The following is a 21,484-nucleotide window of genomic DNA, read 5'->3' on the forward strand; positions in this document are numbered from 1 at the left end:
TGGCCAGCACATTCTCCAGATCTCTCACCAATTGAAAACGTCTGGTCAATGGTGCCCGAGCAACTGGCTCGTTACAATACACCAGTCACTACTCTTGATGAACTGTGGTATCGTGATGAAGCTGCATGGGCAGCTGTACCTGTACACGCCATCCAAGCTCTGTTTGACTCAATGCCCAGGTGTATCAAGGCCATTATTACGGGCAGAGATGGTTGTTCTGGGTACTGATTTCCCAGGGTCTATGCACCCAAAATACGAGAAAATGTAATCATATATCAATTCTAGTATAATATATTTGTCCAATGAATACCCGTTTATCATCTGCATTTTTTCTTGGTGTAGCAATTTTAATGGCCAGTAGTGTACTTAACCGACTTACTTCAAAATTTTACACAATACTTTCATAAACATTCTGACGGACGTTGGCTACATATTTCTGTAATATATGTGATAAGTAGAGTTGGATAAGTTTGAACGGCACGTAAGACTGCACAAAACTTGTATCTCAGTTTTAATAACGCAGCCGTTGGCTGCTGCGCACTCTGCAGGGCGCGAAATAGCCTCTGTGTCTGATCCTTTGTTACCGTGGTTTGGATGTTGTCCTGGTGACAACGGCTGCTCAAAGCGGTAAGAAATGTTTTACATTTTTTTCTATTAAAATTTTATGTTGCGGAAATAAGCTATAACTCAGGCAATAATGGGCTTACGAATTTCAAGTTTATACCATTGTGTAGTACGGTGTATTGTCAGTCTTGTGATACATTAACGCATCGACACTCGTACAAAGCGTTAACATGTGCAGACGAAAGCTGCAGTCTCGTAGTACCGGGCAAGTTCACGCGTCGCAGGTGGGATAAAACTGCACTGTGCATAATCTTACCCTGCCCGTTATAATTATCACCCCCTTCGTTGATATGGAAATGTTTATGAGTGTGTCTGGTGGATATTACATACCGATACTAGTCTTCAAGGAGTGATTTTTTTTCTCTTTTAGCCTCCACAAAAGGAAAATAGAACGGAAGTCACGCACTCCAGAAATCCTGGAAGCTGCAACAGAGGGCTTGAAAAATGAGAAGTCTAAACGACATGTAGCAAGCGAGCTTAGAATAAGTGGATCTTCCTCACAAATCGAGACAACGGACTTTCCGCAGTGGATACACCGGTTCCCGTGAGATCACCGAAGTTAAGCGCTGTCGGGTGTTGCCGGCACTTGGATGGGTGACCTTCCAGCCGCCATGCGCTGTTGCCATTTTTCGGGGTGCACTCAGCCTCGTGATGCCAAATGAGGAGCTACTCGACCGAATAGTAGCGGCTCCGGTCAAAGAAAACCATCGTAACGACCGGGAGAGCGGTGGGCTATCCGCATCCTCCACTGAGGATGACACGGCGGTCGGATGGTCCCGATGGGCCACTTGCGGCCTGAAGACGGAGTGCTTTTTTTCCTCACAAATCGCCTTAAATAGATACGAGGCCCTTTCAAGTGTACTTTTATCTCTATATTTTTTATATCAGAGACACTGCCTACGTAAAGATAAACTTAAGTTAATACTCCTACCCCTACTTTCTTCAGAGTTTTGGGGTAAAACAACAGGGAAGATTCGGAAGAACTTTTAATGATTAGCAGGAACTGAAACTCACCACTGCAGATTTGCGGACAGATGTTATGGTGGTATGACACTGAAAGATTTAAGAAGATTAGTTCATGACTCCTGTGAGAGAGTAGTACAAAAATAAAATGTGAGAGAAACACTAATATGGCCGGAAAGGACTGGGCTTATGATTTCATGCAGAGATGAAACCTTAGCCTTCGTATTTCACAGAAAACTAGTGTTGGACATGTGATGGAGTTTAACGAATAAAAATGGCTCAAATGGCTCTGAGCACTATGGGACTTAACATCTGAGGTCATGAGTCCCCTAGAACTTAGAACTACTTAAACCTAAGGACATCACACACATCCATGCCCGAGGCAGGATTCGAACCTGCGACCGTAGCGGTCGCGCGGTTCCAGACTGAAGCGCCTTTAACCGCGTGGCCACACTGGCCGGCTTAACGAATAACAAACGAGCATCTTCTTTGATAATCTGTCGCCCCTAATGGAGAGATATAAATTTAAACCTCACCGCATATTTATCATGGACGAGTCGAAGATTTCAGCTGTTCCTAAAAAAGTTTCTAAAGTGATCGCAACATATGGCAAGAATCACATAGACAAAATTGTATATTAAGGAAGAGGTCAGATGATAACGGTTGTATGTTGTGTGGGAGCTGCGGGGAATTACATCCCTCCAGGAATAATACAGGGTGTCCGAAAAGTCTTTCCCTGATTACATAAATTGATAACTCAGGCTAGAAGTAAGATACAAATATGAAACTGGTGTCTAATTGTTTACAAACTGTCAAAGTTTTTTCCACACATCAGTAAACTTCCACATCGTTCAGGCCTTGTTGCCCAATGACAGTACACGTCGATATGACTTTGCGGTCGAAATGCTATCACGTATTGAGGACGATGATGGTTATCTCAGACGAATTGCCTTTTCCGACGAAGCGACCTTTTTTGTCAGTGGAGTAGTGAATCGCCATAATGTGCGCATTTCGGGTTCACAACCCCCTGGCGAGGTCATGGAGTGCACCAGAGGCAGTCCAAAGGTGAATGTTTGGTGCGCGCTATTGCACGATCGAATTATTGGGCCATTCTTCTTCGCTGAGGCTACCATCACATCTGCAGTGTATCTGGACATGTTGCAACTGTATTCTGTTCCTCAGCTGCTTCAGTATCACCTCGATGTCTTGTTTCAGCAAGACAGTGCACCGCCTCATTAGGGTTTGGACGTCCGTGCCTATCTCGATATGACCTTTCCTGGGCGATGGATTGGTCGTGATGGGCCAACGGTTTGGCCTCCACGCTCTCCTGAGATAACCCCATTAGACTTCTTTTTATGGGGTTATGTCAAGGACGAGGTCTACCGAACACGTGTACCAGATCTTGAAACCCTGCGGCAACGGATAACCACAGTCGTTGAATCGATCCCTCCAGTGATGTTGGCAAATGTGTGGACGGAAATTGAATATCGCCTAGATGTGCTGTGTGCTGCGTGTGAAAAAAACTTTGATAGTTTTTAAACCATTAGAGACCAGTTTCATATTTGTATCTTACTTCTAGCCTGAGTTATCAATTTATGTAATCAGGGAAAGACTTTTCGGACCCCCTATTTCCTTGCAAAAGCATGTAAGAGAGCTTGAAGAATGACTCCCCTTCTGGTCCAATAATGATGTGTTCGGACACTGGGTACATCAACTCAGATCTGTATCTCACATGGCTACAGCATTTTGAAAAACATACACAACCAACAGAAGAAAATCCAGTCTTGTTAATTTTGGACAATCACCATCCTCTATTGCAGGGACCAGGTAATACCACAACCCTTTTTGGCATCCTGTATCCTCATCCAGTCTCATCCCCACTCTCCAGAAGAGGGCATATGTGCAATATTAGTAATTTACACCAATTTAAACTGCTGCTTTGATTTTGTCTTATCTGGATTCGAATACACCGAAGATTTTTTTGCAGCAAATTAGCAGTTTACACTAATGGTTTTGACATTTTTACACACATCTTCCCAAATTACATAGAAATTTATACGAAATAAAAGTGAATAATTTCATACAAAGACAAGAAAAAATCGGTTTCTTTTAAGACTAGAAATTGCATGTTTTATCACTGCAACAATATATTTCGTTTATTTGTGTAAATGGTTTTGATATTGTTTTGCATTGCTTTGCATTGTTTTAACATTGTTTACGTTGGGCCTCAACAGTACGCAGAACGAAGGAAATGTGTTGGATTAAAAGCAGATGTACGGTCACAATTTGTACATTACAAAAACTTCAGGCACATGGTAGGAATAATTTTGCTATTGTAATTATGGAGTAATTAACGATTAAAGTTACGATATTTCTAGTCATGGGAAGATGGCTATTTTTATGTTTTCAAGCGAAAATATTGTCTGTATCCCTAACACAAATATGACATGATGATTTTTCAGTCAGAACCAAATATGATCATGTTCTAATTGGTGTTAGTTAACAGAACTCTAATTACGACTATATAGAAATGTAAAATTTTACTCATAAAAATTTAATTAATTGAATCTATGCCTTTCATCCAATAAAACTAATCGCTCTATTCACCTGTAAATGATAGGATGACCATTCTTTAAGTAAGTAAAATGATATCCGCAAATCAACGAAATATATTGTTGCAGTGATAAAACATGTAGTTTGTAGTCTTAATCGAAACAGATTCTTTCTTGTCTTTGTATGAAATTATTCACTTTTATTTCATGTAAATTTCTATGTAGTTTGCGAAGATGTATGTAAAAATTTTAATTGTATGAATCTAAAAATTTAATATGTAACAATGACGGTAATTGTTTGAAACCATATAAATACAGGCGATTTGTACGCCGCCAGAGAACAGTCTGAGTTCAGTCTTACGTCAGTCGTGAGACAGTGTTAAGTCAATTTAACGCATATTGTTCGCCGCCGAATATCTAGCGTGCGAATTAAAACTCTTTGTGGACAAGAAATACTGGATTTTTCTTTAACCATTGCATGATTCCCGTGTGGCGATGCAGTAACATCAAGATGAACCTACAGCAGCATTAAGAAGCAGCACCCCGGATTACACAAGATACGTATTATTTATGTGGTGGAGGATATCTGTAATACGATGTGGTATTCTGTTTTTCTTGTGTTAAGCAACGATACACATCCCAAACTTCACCACACAAAAACATTTTCGCCACGTTATATTACAACTATAGCATTCATGCGCTTACCAATCCCCCACACTGCAGCCACTAGATCGCTGCTTTTTCAAGCCGCTGAAGGACTTTTGTTCACAAGAAGGCGACCAGTAGCTCATTAACCACCCTGTATATGCAATTACGCAAGAATTTATTGCTGAATCATTTGGAAATGCTCATCAAAGGACGGCCACAATGACGAAGGCAAGAAAGGCATTCAAGATGTGCGGCATTTATCCAATCGATCGTCATATATTCACTGAGGAAGATTTCCTACCTTCAACTGGTACATTTGGACGGAGGAGGGAGGATAAGATGGAAAGAGATAGGGGCAGGCGGAGATGGACGGAGAGTAGGGGGAGGAGGTAATGGAGAGAGAAGGGAGCAGAATCAGCTCAGGACGCTTATCCAGTTCTCACACATATTAAACAACTACGAAGCATTGCCGGGCCCGCTAGCGTATTATATTTCTAATGATGTTTCGCAAGTAAGTAATACTCGCAGAAACGATGCTGACCGAAAATGTGTTTTATTTTACTGCAGTATAGCAGCAAAATTTACTAGACTACGTCAATTAACCCAGAAAATTTTCAACAATGTCAAGAAGAAATTAAAAATGATGTGTACCTAAGTACATCAATTTTCATATTAAGCTAATATTAGATGGTAACAACTTTATATACTCCTCTGCTTGAATTTATTCCTTGTAATGAAATTTCCTTCAAGTAAGCTAACAGAGTAACAAATATTTTATTTTCTTGGAACAAACAACACAGGAGGACCGTCTCATTCCTGATTGTATTTTCATACTACACTCCTGGAAATTGAAATAAGAACACCGTGAATTCATTGTCCCAGGAAGGGGAAACTTTATTGACACATTCCTGGGGTCAGATACATCACATGATCACACTGACAGAACCACAGGCACATAGACACAGGCAACAGAGCATGCACAATGTCGGCACTAGTACAGCGTATATCCACCTTTCGCAGCAATGCAGGCTGCTATTCTCCCATGGAGACGATCGTAGAGATGCTGGATGTAGTCCTGTGGAACGGCTTGCCATGCCATTTCCACCTGGCGCCTCAGTTGGACCAGCGTTCGTGCTGGACGTGCAGACCGCGTGAGACGACGCTTCATCCAGTCCCAAACATGCTCAATGGGGGACAGATCCGGAGATCTTGCTGGCCAGGGTAGTTGACTTACACCTTCTAGAGCACGTTGGGTGGCACGGGATACATGCGGACGTGCATTGTCCTGTTGGAACAGCAAGTTCCCTTGCCGGTCTAGGAATGGTAGAACGATGGGTTCGATGACGGTTTGGATGTACCGTGCACTATTCAGTGTCCCCTCGACGATCACCAGTGGTGTACGGGCAGTGTAGGAGATCGCTCCCCACACCATGATGCCGGGTGTTGGCCCTGTGTGCCTCGGTCGTATGCAGTCCTGATTGTGGCGCTCACCTGCACGGCGCCAAACACGCATACGACCATCATTGGCACCAAAGCAGAAGCGACTCTCATCGCTGAAGACGACACGTCTCCATTCGTCCCTCCATTCACGCCTGTCGCGACACCACTGGAGGCGGGCTGCACGATGTTGGGGCGTGAGCGGAAGACGGCCTAACGGTGTGCGGGACCGTAGCCCAGCTTCATGGAGACGGTTGCGAATGGTCCTCGCCGATACCCCAGGAGCAACAGTGTCCCTAATTTGCTGGGAAGTGGCGGTGCGGTCCCCTACGGCACTGCGTAGGATCCTACGGTCTTGGCGTGCATCCGTGCGTCGCTGCGGTCCGGTCCCAGGTCGACGGGCACGTGCACCTTCCGCCGACCACTGGCGACAACATCGATGTACTGTGGAGACCTCACGCCCCACGTGTTGAGCAAATCGGCGGTACGTCCACCCGGCCTCCCGCATGCCCACTATACGCCCTCGCTCAAAGTCCGTCAACTGCACATACGGTTCACGTCCACGCTGTCGCGGCATGCTACCAGTGTTAAAGACTGCGATGGAGCTCCGTATGCCACGGCAAACTGGCTGACACTGACGGCGGCGGTGCACAAATGCTGCGCAGCTAGCGCCATTCGACGGCCAACACCGCGGTTCCTGGTGTGTCCGCTGTGCCGTGCGTGTGATCATTGCTTGTACAGCCCTCTCGCAGTGTCCGGAGCAAGTATGGTGGGTCTGACACACCGGTGTCAGTGTGTTCTTTTTTCCATTTCCAGGAGTGTATTTCGAGGATCAAAATAATCACACTGAAGAAATACACGCTGTCCCATTCGTGGGGACTAAATCCTGTTGCCCAAACACAAGAGTGTGGTAATCACGCACTGATAAAGAATGAAGCTCATCTCACGGTAAAAGCTGTTTCATAAGACATGAATGAACATTCGTTACTGTACAGGCTAGAGGAAGGCTGTCAGCTTCACTAATCGATCTTTTGTTTTGCACTCTGCTGATCCTATGACGTTGTGCGTTCAACAAAATACGAGTAGCGCGTCGTGTTGTTCTACGGTTTACAGGTATTGTACACCGCTCACGAACTTTCTCGTGGCGTTAATTAAGGAAACCGGAGGAGAGACAGACTTGCTATCCAGCAACTTGCTTCAGAAGCGTAGAACAGACTCAGGCAGCAGCAGACGTGCCCTTGTCGTGTTAGGAGGAGGTAGGAGAAGCGAAGCACGGGTCTGTAACAAGGTGCAGCCGGCTACGGAATTTCAGACGTAGGACTCCACCGTACTGGATGGCAGCTTTACAAATAACATAATACGAACAGAGAACTATAAAAGACTCACGCGAATTTGTATTAAATATGAGGTGGCTTGCAAAACATCCTGAAATATGTTAATTCAAATTATTATGTCTCTTATAGAACATAGCCTTAAAAGTGGTCCACTTGGTAGTGAACACACCGATCCCAACGCTTCTGCCTCTTTTGCAATGCATCCTGGAAATCTGTCTCTAATACGATGTTTAGTAGCCCTCAGCGTTCCCAGTTGAATCTCCACTGTATCAAAACATTCGGGCCTTCAACTGGCTTTTAATTTTGCAACAGAGAAACAAATAACACAGAGAATGCGGTGTGTGAGGAACAGCTGTCATCTTCTTTCTAATAAAAAAGGAAAACAACGTGTACCTTAATCTATTTCTATGGCTTTCATAAGGTTTTACATGGTTCAAAATGGTTCAAATGGCTCTGAGTACTATGGGACTTAACATCTATGGTCATCAGTCCCCGTTTCACATGGTCTGTGCACCACCTTGCAAATTCAATTCCCACATTATCTGTCATTTTTCTGCTGAAATGCCACTTGTCGGCCAATCGGAACAGTCGCTATGATCAGTCGATGTTCTCCAGTATTTCGAACCCTTAGATCAGTCGTAAATCAATGTCTCCAAAACCCTGCTTCAACAACTGGTGAGTTTTTCCCCAGTTTAAAACAAAACTTTATACACTCGCAGTGCCGTTTCAGATGTGGCATGTTAAAGCTGTAAACTGTAACACTACAAGGGAAATGCGTTTACAAACAACTAACCAAACAACTCACCCACTTGCTACATTTATTCCAGGACAACGTATGGGGAGACACCTAGAGGGTTTTCAGTGTAGTCGTAACGATTAGCGCATACAATTCAAATTTCGGCAGCTTTTGTATATCACCTCGTATATCTGTCGAATGTTTACGTCGACCAATAGAGAAATGATTTTCAGTATCGATCACTTACTAACTGATGAACAAACATTTCCTAGAAGTACGACATTACAAAGTACATGTACTAAAATAGTTCTGTCATAGGAAGGAATATGGAACTCTTTCCACATATTTACCAACTGTTACGTGGGTATAAAATATTGACTGGCATTTATTACGTGTGGTAGTATCCACAATTCCTTCTTGTGCAAATGGTCTTACAAGGAGGATAAAAAATATTTGACCCACAGGAAGTAACAGAGGAAAATACAGAGTTAAATCTTCACTTAATGTTATCAGTTCTAGCCCATAGATTCTGAAACAAATTTTATTATACTGGTATCTGATCTCTGGTCTTCATTTAATAATTTGATCGTTGTATAGTGTATATTCGATTTCATACAGAGGTAAACTGGAAATTATACCACTGGGAGTCATTGCACAAATTTAGCCCATCAGTCTACTTTCCCGGTGCGTTCAAAAAGTGCTATGGTTCGATCTCTCTCTCGCACCTTTTACTTTTCCCTCCTTGGGGAAGTGTATGGAGCAGTTTATAGTCTGTTCGCTTTTACTCCACAGTGTATGTTGTGTGTGTGTGAGTTTATTGGATAGTTTTGAGTGCCTGTGTATTGTGGTGGTGTTCTGGTGGCGTCTTGTACTTGCCTGAGGTTGGCGAGACGTTGGGTATTTTAAGGATTAAGGATTGGTATTAGGACTTGGAGATTTTGGGATTTTTCTCTTCGACTTAGCCGTCGATGATTGACATACGGTGTTTGTGCTTATCACGGGACATGTCATACCGACAGGTCACGCATCTCTCATTCAAAAATATCTGTCACGTCTGCCTTGTTGGCATCTAAAAAGAATTTCGCCGAAAATGCAGCGATTTCTTTTCGCCTGGCTTGTTAAACACTTCTAACTTTCAGACAAGTGTCACAAGTGTCGAATTTTGAGTAAAACCTACGCGTTTCTCTTTTTGCCGAGTTAAAAAATTGCTTCCTTTGCCAAAACACAGCGGAGTTTACTCAGTGTCATCTCACTAAAATATTCTGCAGACGCAATTGCGAGAGAAACAGTGGTTTATTATGTGAGGAACCGAGGAAAAGTAAGGTCACTATCTTATGCAAAAGCATATCCTCACTACAAAATAAACGTGTAATGTCTTCACTTACGTTAATCGAAATCCCATAGCATTTTTTTTTCACCAGCTATCGATGGCCCTTAAAAATTACATTCTGTCAACGAAAAAGTCTGCAGTTAGTGGAATAACAAGGTAGGTAGTGAAGTTTTGCATAATACCCATACGACAAACTACTTACTCTTTACATGCTATCATTTGCCAAAATCTCATTTTGATACCTCAAACCCATTATGAAGTATGGGGAATATTGTGGATACTTCACTTTGGCTTTATCGCTGGCGCAGTGCGATCGAAAATGATTATGCTACGTCAGATCAGTTTTCTCGAGATTGGTGACAGAGACCTCCACCGAAATCTAAAGAAAAATTCAGTATGTTAGCTAAATTTCATACACAGCAACGTTATGTAATATGTGCCAAACGCAAAATCATAGCGACCCCTATTTTTCATTGCAAATGTTTACGAATTTCGTGCAGCGTCTTACTTCCACGTAAATATCACAATACACTGAATAAGGTGGCGCAATAGTTAGCACACTGGACTTGCATTAGGAAGAGCGACGATTCAAACCCACGTATGGTCATCCTGGTTTAGGTTTTCCGTAGTTTCCCTAAATCGCTTCAGGCATATACCGGGATGGTTCCTTTGAAAGAGCGCGGTCAACTTCCTTTCTAATCCTTCCCTAATGTGATGAGGCTAATGACCTTGCAGTTTGGTCTTCACCCACAAATCGACCAACAAAAAATTTCACAATAACTATGCCCGTTAACGAAATAATGAACCTGAGATACAAAGCTACAAGTAAAGTAAAAGTGAAATTTTTTTACTAAATACACTCCTGGAAATGTAAAAAAGAACACATTGACACCGGTGTGTCAGACCCACCATACTTGCTCCGGACACTGCGAGAGGGCTGTACAAGCAATGATCACACGCACGGCACAGCGGACACACCAGGAACCGCGGTGTTGGCCGTCGAATGGCGCTAGCTGCGCAGCATTTGTGCACCGCCGCCGTCAGTGTCAGCCAGTTTGCCGTGGCATACGGAGCTCCATCGCAGTCTTTAACACTGGTAGCACGCCGCGACAGCGTGGACGTGAACCGTATGTGCAGTTGACGGATTTTGAGCGAGGGCGTATAGTGGGCATACCGCCGAATTGCTCAACACGTGGGGCGTGAGGTCTCCACAGTACATCGATGTTGTCGCCAGTGGTCGGCGGAAGGTACACGTGCCCGTCGACCTGGGACCGGACCGCAGCGACGCACGGATGCACGCCAAGACCGTAGGATCCTACGCAGTGCCGTAGGGGACCGCACCGCCACTTCCCAGCAAATTAGGGACACTGTTGCTCCTGGGGTATCGCCGAGGACCATTCGCAACCGTCTCCATGAAGCTGGGCTACGGTCCCGCACACCGTTAGGCCGTCTTCCGCTCACGCCCCAACATCGTGCAGCCCGCCTCCAGTGGTGTCGCGACAGGCGTGAATGGAGGGACGAATGGAGACGTGTCGTCTTCAGCGATGAGAGTCGCTTCTGCCTTGGTGCCAATGATGGTCGTATGCGTGTTTGGCGCCGTGCAGGTGAGCGCCACAATCAGGACTGCATACGACCGAGGCACACAGGGCCAACACCCGGCATCATGGTGTGGGGAGCGATCTCCTACACTGGCCGTACACCACTGGTGATCGTCGAGGGGACACTGAATAGTGCACGGTACATCCAAACCGTCATCGAACCCATCGTTCTACCATTCCTAGACCGGCAAGGGAACTTGCTGTTCCTACAGGACAATGCACGTCCGCATGTATCCCGTGCCACCCAACGTGCTCTAGAAGGTGTAAGTCAACTACCCTGGCCAGCAAGATCTCCGGATCTGTCCCCCATTGAGCATGTTTGGGACTGGATGAAGCGTCGTCTCACGCGGTCTGCACGTCCAGCACGAACGCTGGTCCAACTGAGGCGCCAGGTGGAAATGGCATGGCAAGCCGTTCCACAGGACTACATCCAGCATCTCTACGATCGTCTCCATGGGAGAATAGCAGCCTGCATTGCTGCGAAAGGTGGATATACACTGTACTAGTGCCGACATTGTGCATGCTCTGTTGCCTGTGTCTATGTGCCTGTGGTTCTGTCAGTGTGATCATGTGATGTATCTGACCTCAGGAATTTGTCAATAAAGTTTCCCCTTCCTGGGACAATGAATTCACGGTGTTCTTATTTCAACTTCCAGGAGTGTAGTTTCAGTAAAATAGTTTGAGAAAGTTGCAGGGCGTTTGCCTCGATTCTGTCGTCGGCGACCAGCAGGAAGTTGGCGGACAGTGTCGGCCGCCCCTTCCGAACAAACGAATAGACTCGCTCAGCGCTTTGGACGAAAATTGGTCACTGCACACCAGCCACCATATACTGTGCAGACTACCGAACACACGAGCGCGGATTTTGTAACGTCTCGTTGTTTCCGCGCATCAGTAATAATGAATGCGTATGCAGCAAAATGAAAACCATGCGAGGTGATTTAAAACCTTTATTCATTCATGACCAAATTTTATTGTTACTTGTCCTAACCTTTCTTTCATTGGTACCTTGTCATTTTACTTTACTGCTCAAGATACACTGTTGGTCTGAAGTTTTAGAAGCAAATGTCCGATATCAGTTTCCATAGTTTTCCTATGCCGTTGTACGGAAGTGATGGGACAGCCGATTGGGTTTAACAATTGGCAAATCGATTGTTTTCTCGTGCAGTCTCCAATCTCTGTGGCCACATCAGCTGTATGAGTGTTTCTCGCTCAATGTTTTTCTCTCAGTCACCGATTTTCAGGTACACATGAATGGTTCTTACGGTTTATAACTTTTTCTGAGACAACATATCTTTCATACAAATGCTTGGTGTCTATTCTTTCGGACGTCGTTCAATAATTAAGGCCCCATTAATATACGTAGACAAATGTCCTTGTTGGTGCTTCACATTTGATGTATGTTCTGTGCATCGGCGAAGTTTCGAACCGTTCTGGAAGATGTCAGAGCCGTAGTGCAGCATCAAAATCGCGTCTACATACGACTCAAGTTACAAGCAGCGGGCTGTTATTGAATTTTTGTGTGCAGAAAAAGAAATCGTAGTGAACATGCATAAACGTTTGCGTGCAGTGTAGGCGATGCTACAGCTGACAGGAGTACAGTTGGGCGATGGGTAAAGAAAGTTACAGCCTCAGGAAATGCAGAAACGGATCTTCATGAGCAGCCACGCTCCGGACGTCCTGTCACAGCCACTGCTGGAAGAGTGCCGCTGCCATTATCCGTGCCGACCGGCGCATCACAACTCGACAATTTGCTCTACAGTTGTCGGTCAGCATTGGAAGTGCGTCTGCAATGATCGAGACTCTCGGATATTCAAAGAGGTGTTCACGATGGGTTCCACGAATTCTCACAGTGGACCACAAGACTCAAAGAAAGGCCATTTCATCTGAACTGTTGGAGCGTTTTGAGACCAACGGCCTTTCTGTCATGGATCTTTACGGGGGACAAAAGCTGGGTGCATCATTTTGCGGCGGAAACAAAAGGCAGCTTTTACCAGCAGGGAATACATGCTCTTCCACAACGTTGGCGTTCGGCCATAGACGTGATGGAGACTACGTAGAAAAATAGGACACGGACAAGACATGTTGAAGTATGTTGTCCCCAAATTCTGACTCTTAACAAGAAATATGTTCTGAGAAAAAAAAGTGGGGTGTTAATTATCGAACGACCCTCCTATAATTGATTATCCTACCTAGGCCATGAATCCGCTTTCTTCCGTGCAGATGCACAAATACGTCCGAAGTCCTGTGGAAATCAGAGTTGATAACATGGAGGAAAATCTCAGGAACTGAGGGTAGGTAGCGCTCGATGGGAATGTGGATCAGTCGTGAGGCGCGCTGAGATAGTCGCACAGTTGCGATAACACTTTGTCCCGGATGGCACAGTGCTTAACGCACATGTATAGTAAGCAGTAGATGCTGGGTTAGAACTCTGGTCCGGTACACATTTTCACTAGTCGCCGCTGATTCCGCGTCATGTCACGTAGCAACTGACAGCAATCCTCTTCCTTTTTTCCCTCTCCACCTTTAATTTACATAGCACATATTTGACAGAAATGTCAATAAAAAGTATACTTCCAAAAATGATATATTTTGAAAACTTACGCACGTATTTACTTGAATATGAATTTTTCGTACCTCTGGCATTAAATGCGGATTTTTTATTGGTTTTAGGATGTTAATAAATAATGCTACATTATAAATTATGTTTAAATAAATGAAAAAATCCTTTTCTATTTAAATTTATTGAAACTCTCTCTCTCTCTCTCTCTCTCTCTCTCTCTCTCTCTCTCTCCGGTGGTTCGCACCAAGCACCGATAATTCTCCTTCGGTAAGCGCTGAGTTGATGTGAACAGAAAACATATGACACGTTTTTTTTTAATTCTCTGGTGAGTTAATCACTTGCTTCTTAAGCGTATGCTGTCACTTATCGGAAATATTTTTTCATGACAAATATTTGTCATCGTTATTTTTGTTTGAATTTCTATAATTAATATAGATTCAAACTTGATTCGTCTTTACAGATACGGTATACCCTACTGCATTTATCTTGAGAATTACTTTCTACCCAGCCATATGATTTTCACTCCTTCTGACGCCAATGAGCGTTTCGGCATTTTTCCTGACACAGAATCCATTATTAAATAAAAGGCCATTCATGAACATTGATGAAAAATTAAAATGAATGTTCCTTTCGCGCTCAGTGAAAAGCAGTATTGAAACAACGAGAACAGTAAAGACAGGCGGTAGTAGAGTGCAGCCAGCAATAATACAGTAATACCAAAACGTCGAATATTTCCGCTCAGAAGTGAATGCGCCGAGGGTTGCGATATTGGTTGCAGATCCTTTACAGCGGTGGCTACAGGAAGACTTAACTGTCAAATTGAAGTACCAATGTCTTATCGTGCACAGTAATTATTCATTACCTGAAGTACTGTACTGCTACTTTTCAAAGGCTGTAACATGTAAACAGGTTTGTGTGAAGAGGTTTAATTTGTACGTATATAGTTGATAACGTAACTTTCTGCGTACCATATTTACCTCTCACGCAGTTAAATGACTGAATTAGTGTTAAGTTGTAGACTAGAATGATTTTCGGTAAATCGGAATGTCATCGGTATCTAAAATCTGGCAATGTTCGTTATTTCTTCCCATATCCCCACAGACTAAGGGAACCTTTGTTCTCAACTTTGAATCACCAACGATACTTGAGCTTTAGGTCAGGAGTCCACCACACACAGCAAGCGGATACACGGGTAGCGGGGGCTGTGGGGAAGGGACTGGGCGGTTTTTTAGGTTAGGCCTCCGGAAACCACAGAAAGGGCGTCCGTCTAAAATAAGGCAGGCAAACCACAGTGAGGTAGAAACGATCGGTATTGTAGTTGTAAATTGTCGTAGCTGTGTTGGGAAAGACTCAGATCTGCAATGCCTAATTGAAAGCACTGAAGCTCAAATAGTTATAGGTACAGAAAACTGGCTAAAGCCGCAAACAAGTTAAGCCGAAATTTTTTCAAACAATCTAACAGTGTTCAGAAAGGATAAATACAGTTGGTGGTGGAGTATTTATTGCTATCAGAAATGGTTTACCTTCTAGTGAAATTGAAATAGGTAGTTCCTGCGAAATGGTATGGGTAGAGGTTGTACTTGACAATCGGACTAAACTATTAACTGGATCGTTTTACCGGACACCCGACTCATATTGTATGGTTGCTGAACAGTTCAAAGAAAACTTGAATCTCATTTCAAATAGGTACGCCACTCAGACAGTTATAGTCGGTGGTGGCTTCAATATACCCTCGATATATTGGAAAAATTATACATTTAAGCCGGCGGCAGGCACAAAACGTCATCCGAAATTGTACTGAAAGCTTTCTCAGAAAAATGATTTTGAACAATTAGTTCACGAGCCCGCTCGAAGAGTAAATGGTTGCGAAAGCATACTTGACCTCATAATAACAAATAATCCTGGACAAATAATGAGTATCGTGACGAATACAGGGATTATCTATTACAAGGCACTTGCTGCTACGCTGAATACCGTCACACCTACAACGATAAAAAAGAAACGCAAAGTATATCTATTTTAAAAAGCTGATAAAATGTTCTTAATGCCTTTTTAAGAGACTGTCTTCACTCCTTCCGATCTAATTATGTAAGTGTAGAAAAGATGTGCAATGATTTCAAAGAGATAGCATTGGCGGCAATTGAGAGATGTATACCACATAAATTAGTAAGTGATGGTACTGATCCCCCATGGTTCACAAAACGAGTCAGATTGATGTTGCAGGAGCAACGAAAAAAGCATGCCAAATTTAAAAGAACGCAAAATCCCCAAGATTGATGAAGTTTTGCAGGAGTTCGAAATATAGCGTGTACTAAAATGCTAGATACTTTTAATAATTTCCACAACGAAACTCTGTATCGAAACCTAGCAGAAAACCCGAAGAGATTCTGGTCATACATAAAGCACACCAGTGGCAAGACGCAATCAATACCTTCACTGCGCGATAACAACGGTGAAGTCACTGATGACTGTGCCACTAAAGCAGAGTTATTAAACACGGTTTTCCGAAACTCCTTCATCAAAGAAGACGAAGTCAATATTCCTGAATTCCAATCAAGAACAACCGCCAAGATGAGAAACGTAGAAGTAGATATCCTCGGTGTAACAAAGCAGCTTAAATCACTTAATAAAGGCAAGGCCTCCGGTCCAGATTGAATACCAGTCAGGTTCCTCTCAGAGTATTCTGATAAAATAGCTCCATATTTAGCAATTATATACAACCACTCACTCACAGAAATATCCGTACCTAAAGACTGGAAAATTGCTCAAGTCACACTGAAACGTCCCCTTTGAACAATTATACATGACTGTGCTTAAACTGACACACAATATTTTTAGCGCAACGCAATCTGACTTTCAAAAATCCCTACAAAAGAATGGCCCTGACTAACATTAACCTATACCTTTCACAAATCACTTACCTCACAAAAATCTTCATTACTCGAACTACTGCAATACAGCGAGTGGCACTACTGCCAGCTAAATAAAAGATTCAAACTACGGAAGGCACTAACTACTGATAGGCATAGTTAGCAAATGAAAGATTTTTGTAGAGAACAAACAATGTATTTACCTTAATAGTCATAATATATATAGCAGTTCATGACATCCAGTCTAACAAATTTCAAAACTCCGCCATCTCTTTCCCCACATCCACCACTGCTGGCAGCTCACCTCCAACTGCGCAACGCTACGCACTGTTCACATCCAGCTGCCGCTGCCCAACACTACAATGGCAGACAACAATGCAAACTAGCCAGATACTGCACACAGCACAGCCAGTGATTTTCATACAGAGCGCTACATAACGTTGCCAATAAGAAAACATTAACAGCCTACTTACATAGCCCCCACGCCCCCCACAAAAAATTTTACAAATTGTTTTGGGCACTGGGCAATAGATATTTGTTAAAATTTTTCATAATCGTAATTACAATAACAAAGAAATCAAATGCACACACTTATTGATAAAATGTTGGTCAAAAGCTAAAATTTTCTCACAGTCCATAAAGACATTCCTGATCATTCAACACAGTGAAACTGCCGTTTCTTTTCTCAAAGTCTGAGCAGTAAAAGACAATGCACACATAAGTAGTGGATTTCCATGCAGTCTTGAAGAAGTAGTGTTGTCCTTCCAACGGAAAGACAGTGCTGACTCTTGACATGCTGACAGGTAATGGGCCACAACAGAGCAAACCCACAGCAGAGTCATTCGACGTTTTGAAGAATATTGGTAGCTAGGTCATCACAGAGCAGACCCACTGTAGTCCTGGTAGAGATTACGGTATTGGTGGGCCACCAGAGGTGCAGACCCACTGTAGTCCTTGTAGAAATAATGGTACTGGTGAGTCAGCAAAGGTGTAGACCCACTGTATTCCTTGTAGAGATGGCCAGCAGCCATCCGCTGCGACTGTGCAGGTGCACAATCACCATCGAAGAGTCTTGCAGACAATATAGCAAGTCCATAACCACCACTTGTGCACTCACAAAGTTTTTGGAATTGTCCTTAGAACCAGCAATGCTGTTATCCAGTCCCTTGCTGAATTAGTAACACACATGCAAACACTAACAGTCCCAACTTCTCACATATTGTGCATTACTATGACCAACAGAAATGTGTGCAGTGAAATAAATGCTTACAAGTTACTTAATTTGATGAACTGGTGTCAATTACAATATTGTAACATGAGAATACAATTACAAAGGTACAAAATACATCATTAAAAACATAACAATACAGATAAAATTTGTAGTACAAGCTTTACAAAAGAATCGAAATAACATATACATCAGTGTTATAGGAATTATGACATAAGTAAATACATAAAAGGTCAGAATAACTTTTGAAACATCAACTTTACACATGAGCATTAAAACAAAACAGAATAAATAATGTCTAAACATCTTTACAAAGAAAATAACATATTATCAGAAAAATTCTACAACATAGCTCTCATCAGTTAAACACATAAAGACAGGAAAAACACAAATACACAAGGGTACATAAACACATAGTGGGATAACACAAGGAAAGGACAGGTTTTGTTTTATTGCAGTATTTTGCAAACAAAACTTTCTTTGCTTCTTGGAGATCTCCCTTCATTCATCATTATTTCCAAAAGTCCTATCTATACCTGCTTTCTGTACTTTTCTCGTATAGCCTCTCAGTGCATTTCTTCAAATTCATCGCAACTCATTCTCTTATAGGCTACCCCCTCTTAAGCTAACTTAAATCTACTGAGCTCAGATGCTAAACTAAGTGACGAGGCAATGCAGCAGCACAAAACAATTAACACAAACAGCAATGACCAAAAAAAATGGAAAATTGCAAAGCAAGCTACAGCAAATCTAAATTACCAAGCAATGCAACATTACAACTAATATGAGCCAATGTGCAGCAACAAGAAAAATAAATCAGTAGTAAAACTGGCTTAGCAGAGTAACACAAAGTCAAATTCAGTAACACTATGCCTGGCAAACAGCATTAACTTATACCTAAACATGACAAAGCTCAAGCAGAAAAAATATTACAGTAAAAATGGCCATGTTTAATACCTATGTCACATCTTAACAGTAGAGTGATGCATCACAATTTATTCTACAAAAGAAATTAGCAAGTACTTGAAAAGAAAATTCTGTACGCAATTCCTGTGAAGGGAAATGTGTTTTTGTGCTCCTTCGTTTTTTTTTAAGTACATCAAAGCTATTCTTTACTGGGTCTGTAGGCACAAAATATTTATATTAGTACATCTATAAAATTTTATTTTAACCAATGCTGCAGGGCAGCTAGAAACTAGATATTAAACAAAATGAGTAAATAAATACATAAAGTAAGCCATATGGCATTTCTCTCAACTAGAAAGACAGTAGTCATAATCAGGTGTATAGACATAAAAATATTTCTCGTCATTTCATTAGGCATTGCAGTAAATATCATAAATTAAGAGCTCCACAGTGTTATCATGTTTTCAAGTTTGAGGGTGTCGTATTTACGATGCTTTCTACAAAGGAATGTCAATAGCGAGGATAATGGCCTCCCTTTTTTTTTTACCTGTGCCTCTGAAAGGCACTAATGGCTTTTTTCCAGGCGACGCACAGCTGGCCGCTCAAGACGCATTACGTCAAGGTCACTTGGCTTTCTTACCGAAATATTTACGACACCAGTTTGCAATAAAGTGACAGTCTCATATAAAAATATTTCACAGGTCAAGAATTTGCGTTACAAAGCTGTAGAAACAAAATCCTATTGATATAACAGTGTCCAAAAAATTTTCGTCGGCATTGTAATACATTCACACATTTACATACATTTCATAACTCTTAAAGTACGATTCTTGGTTTCCAACATCCTTTTTCACAAACCAGAGTCCCTAACCACTACTCATTATTCCTTACCTTATTACATATATACATATTCGTCGACACTTCTTCAATATTTCATCATAACAGATATGTAGCATAATCAAATAACTCATATAGCATCAGTAAATTAATCATAAACATACCTCAGCAGCATAATACACATCGTCGTCGTAATAATAACATCATAACACATCAGTCAAATCTCAAAAACGTCGTAGCTTTCTGCAATAATGTCAAAACCTAAATAAAAAACCTCTGCTCATTTCAACAGTGTCATCTACCTCCAATGTACTTTAAAAATCATGATCTCATACCAAATACATCATTCAAAGCTCTCATAGTATCACAATGGTTCCGAAAAAATATGAACAGTTCACTAAGTACAAACAAAATACAATTTCATAAGTATGAAGTTATCCAACTGTGTAATTGTGTAAACATTTGTCACTGACGTAGTAAAAAAAATGTTTGTTTCTCTGTTAAATAATCAGGTGGCTGTGTAATTCTGCATTGGAGAAATATGGTACCGATGTGTAAAGTTGTATAAGCAAATACCATATTTGCTAGGGCTCCTTGTGCTTGCCAAACACATGGTACACAAAGTAAGCGTGTACCCCCCTGAGGATTAATGTAATTATACCCTCAGGTGTTACAGATTACAGCAATGGAATGAAATGTATAACGGAAAACCTTTGTGTTATTGTACTTCAAATATCTTTAAAAATAAATGTTTTAAGTATAAAATTAATCACTCAAATACGTGTACTGTAGCGCTAAACTGTGTGTCTTATTGTAAGATAATCGCTGTGGAAGTGTCGTAGTTATCGTCCTCCGAAAGCTAAGTTTTGCAGAAGTCAATGTACTTACTTCATGATAAACAAAAGTGAAATGCTTTGCGTATAGATATCTTAGTTATTACACTTATTGTTGTGATGAAGAACGTACTGTGCTGTAACGTATTGTTGTGCTACGAAAGAGGCTGTCTCATTGTAGCTATACCACAAAAGTTACTACTAAAACATGTTTTACTTTCCAGAACAATACAGAAAAACTGTGCAGATATGAAACAGAAACACCGCAAACAGATTCTAAGTCTGACAAAGCATACTAGTAGTGTAAAGTGAAAAGTTATATGGCAAAGACAAAGTTAAAAGACAGATTATCTTTCAATAAACGGTTTTACATGTGAAATGTGGTGTAAACCTTTACTCTTCCTAGTACACAGAGTTTCAACTGTAACGCAATTATCATGTGGTATACGTCAGTAAAGAATACTGGAATTTTTCTCAAGGTTAGCGTCTATGTTATTTTTCTCTGAGCCAGCTGGGGCAGGTGGCTGCCTGCGGTGCGAGTCATTGTCTGCTACCTCTTTGTTGGCGCGCGTCGTTATTGAGATTAGGAGACCTAACTTCCACAAATTCACGTTGTCGAGAGTGCCCTGCTCTGTTTGAATTCCGCCAGTTCTGATGAAATTCAGGTCTGTCGTTATGATTATATCGTCTGTCGTCATGTCGGTAGTTCCTGTACTTTCTTTCTTGTCGGTCACGTGGTGGAGAATTTCTCCCTGAGTCGTAACTGCGCGCTGGACCGTTGCGTCTAAAGTTATTCTGTCTCCCTTGATAATAATTATTTTGGTTCCCATATTGTCTGTTTCTCTGATTGTCTCTGTGATAGTCATTACCGCGGAGAGGTGATCTTTCCCTGTAATTATTACTACTCTGCCAACGGTTGTCATACAGATGGTGTCTGTTTTGGTCACGATTTACGTTGTAAGAATAGCCTTGTCGTGTCCATTTATTGTTTCTGTCGTCAAGGAATTGTGACGGATGTGACCTGTAAT

Source organism: Schistocerca cancellata, chromosome 1 (assembly GCF_023864275.1).
Source record: "Schistocerca cancellata isolate TAMUIC-IGC-003103 chromosome 1, iqSchCanc2.1, whole genome shotgun sequence".
NCBI lineage: Eukaryota > Metazoa > Arthropoda > Insecta > Orthoptera > Acrididae > Schistocerca > Schistocerca cancellata.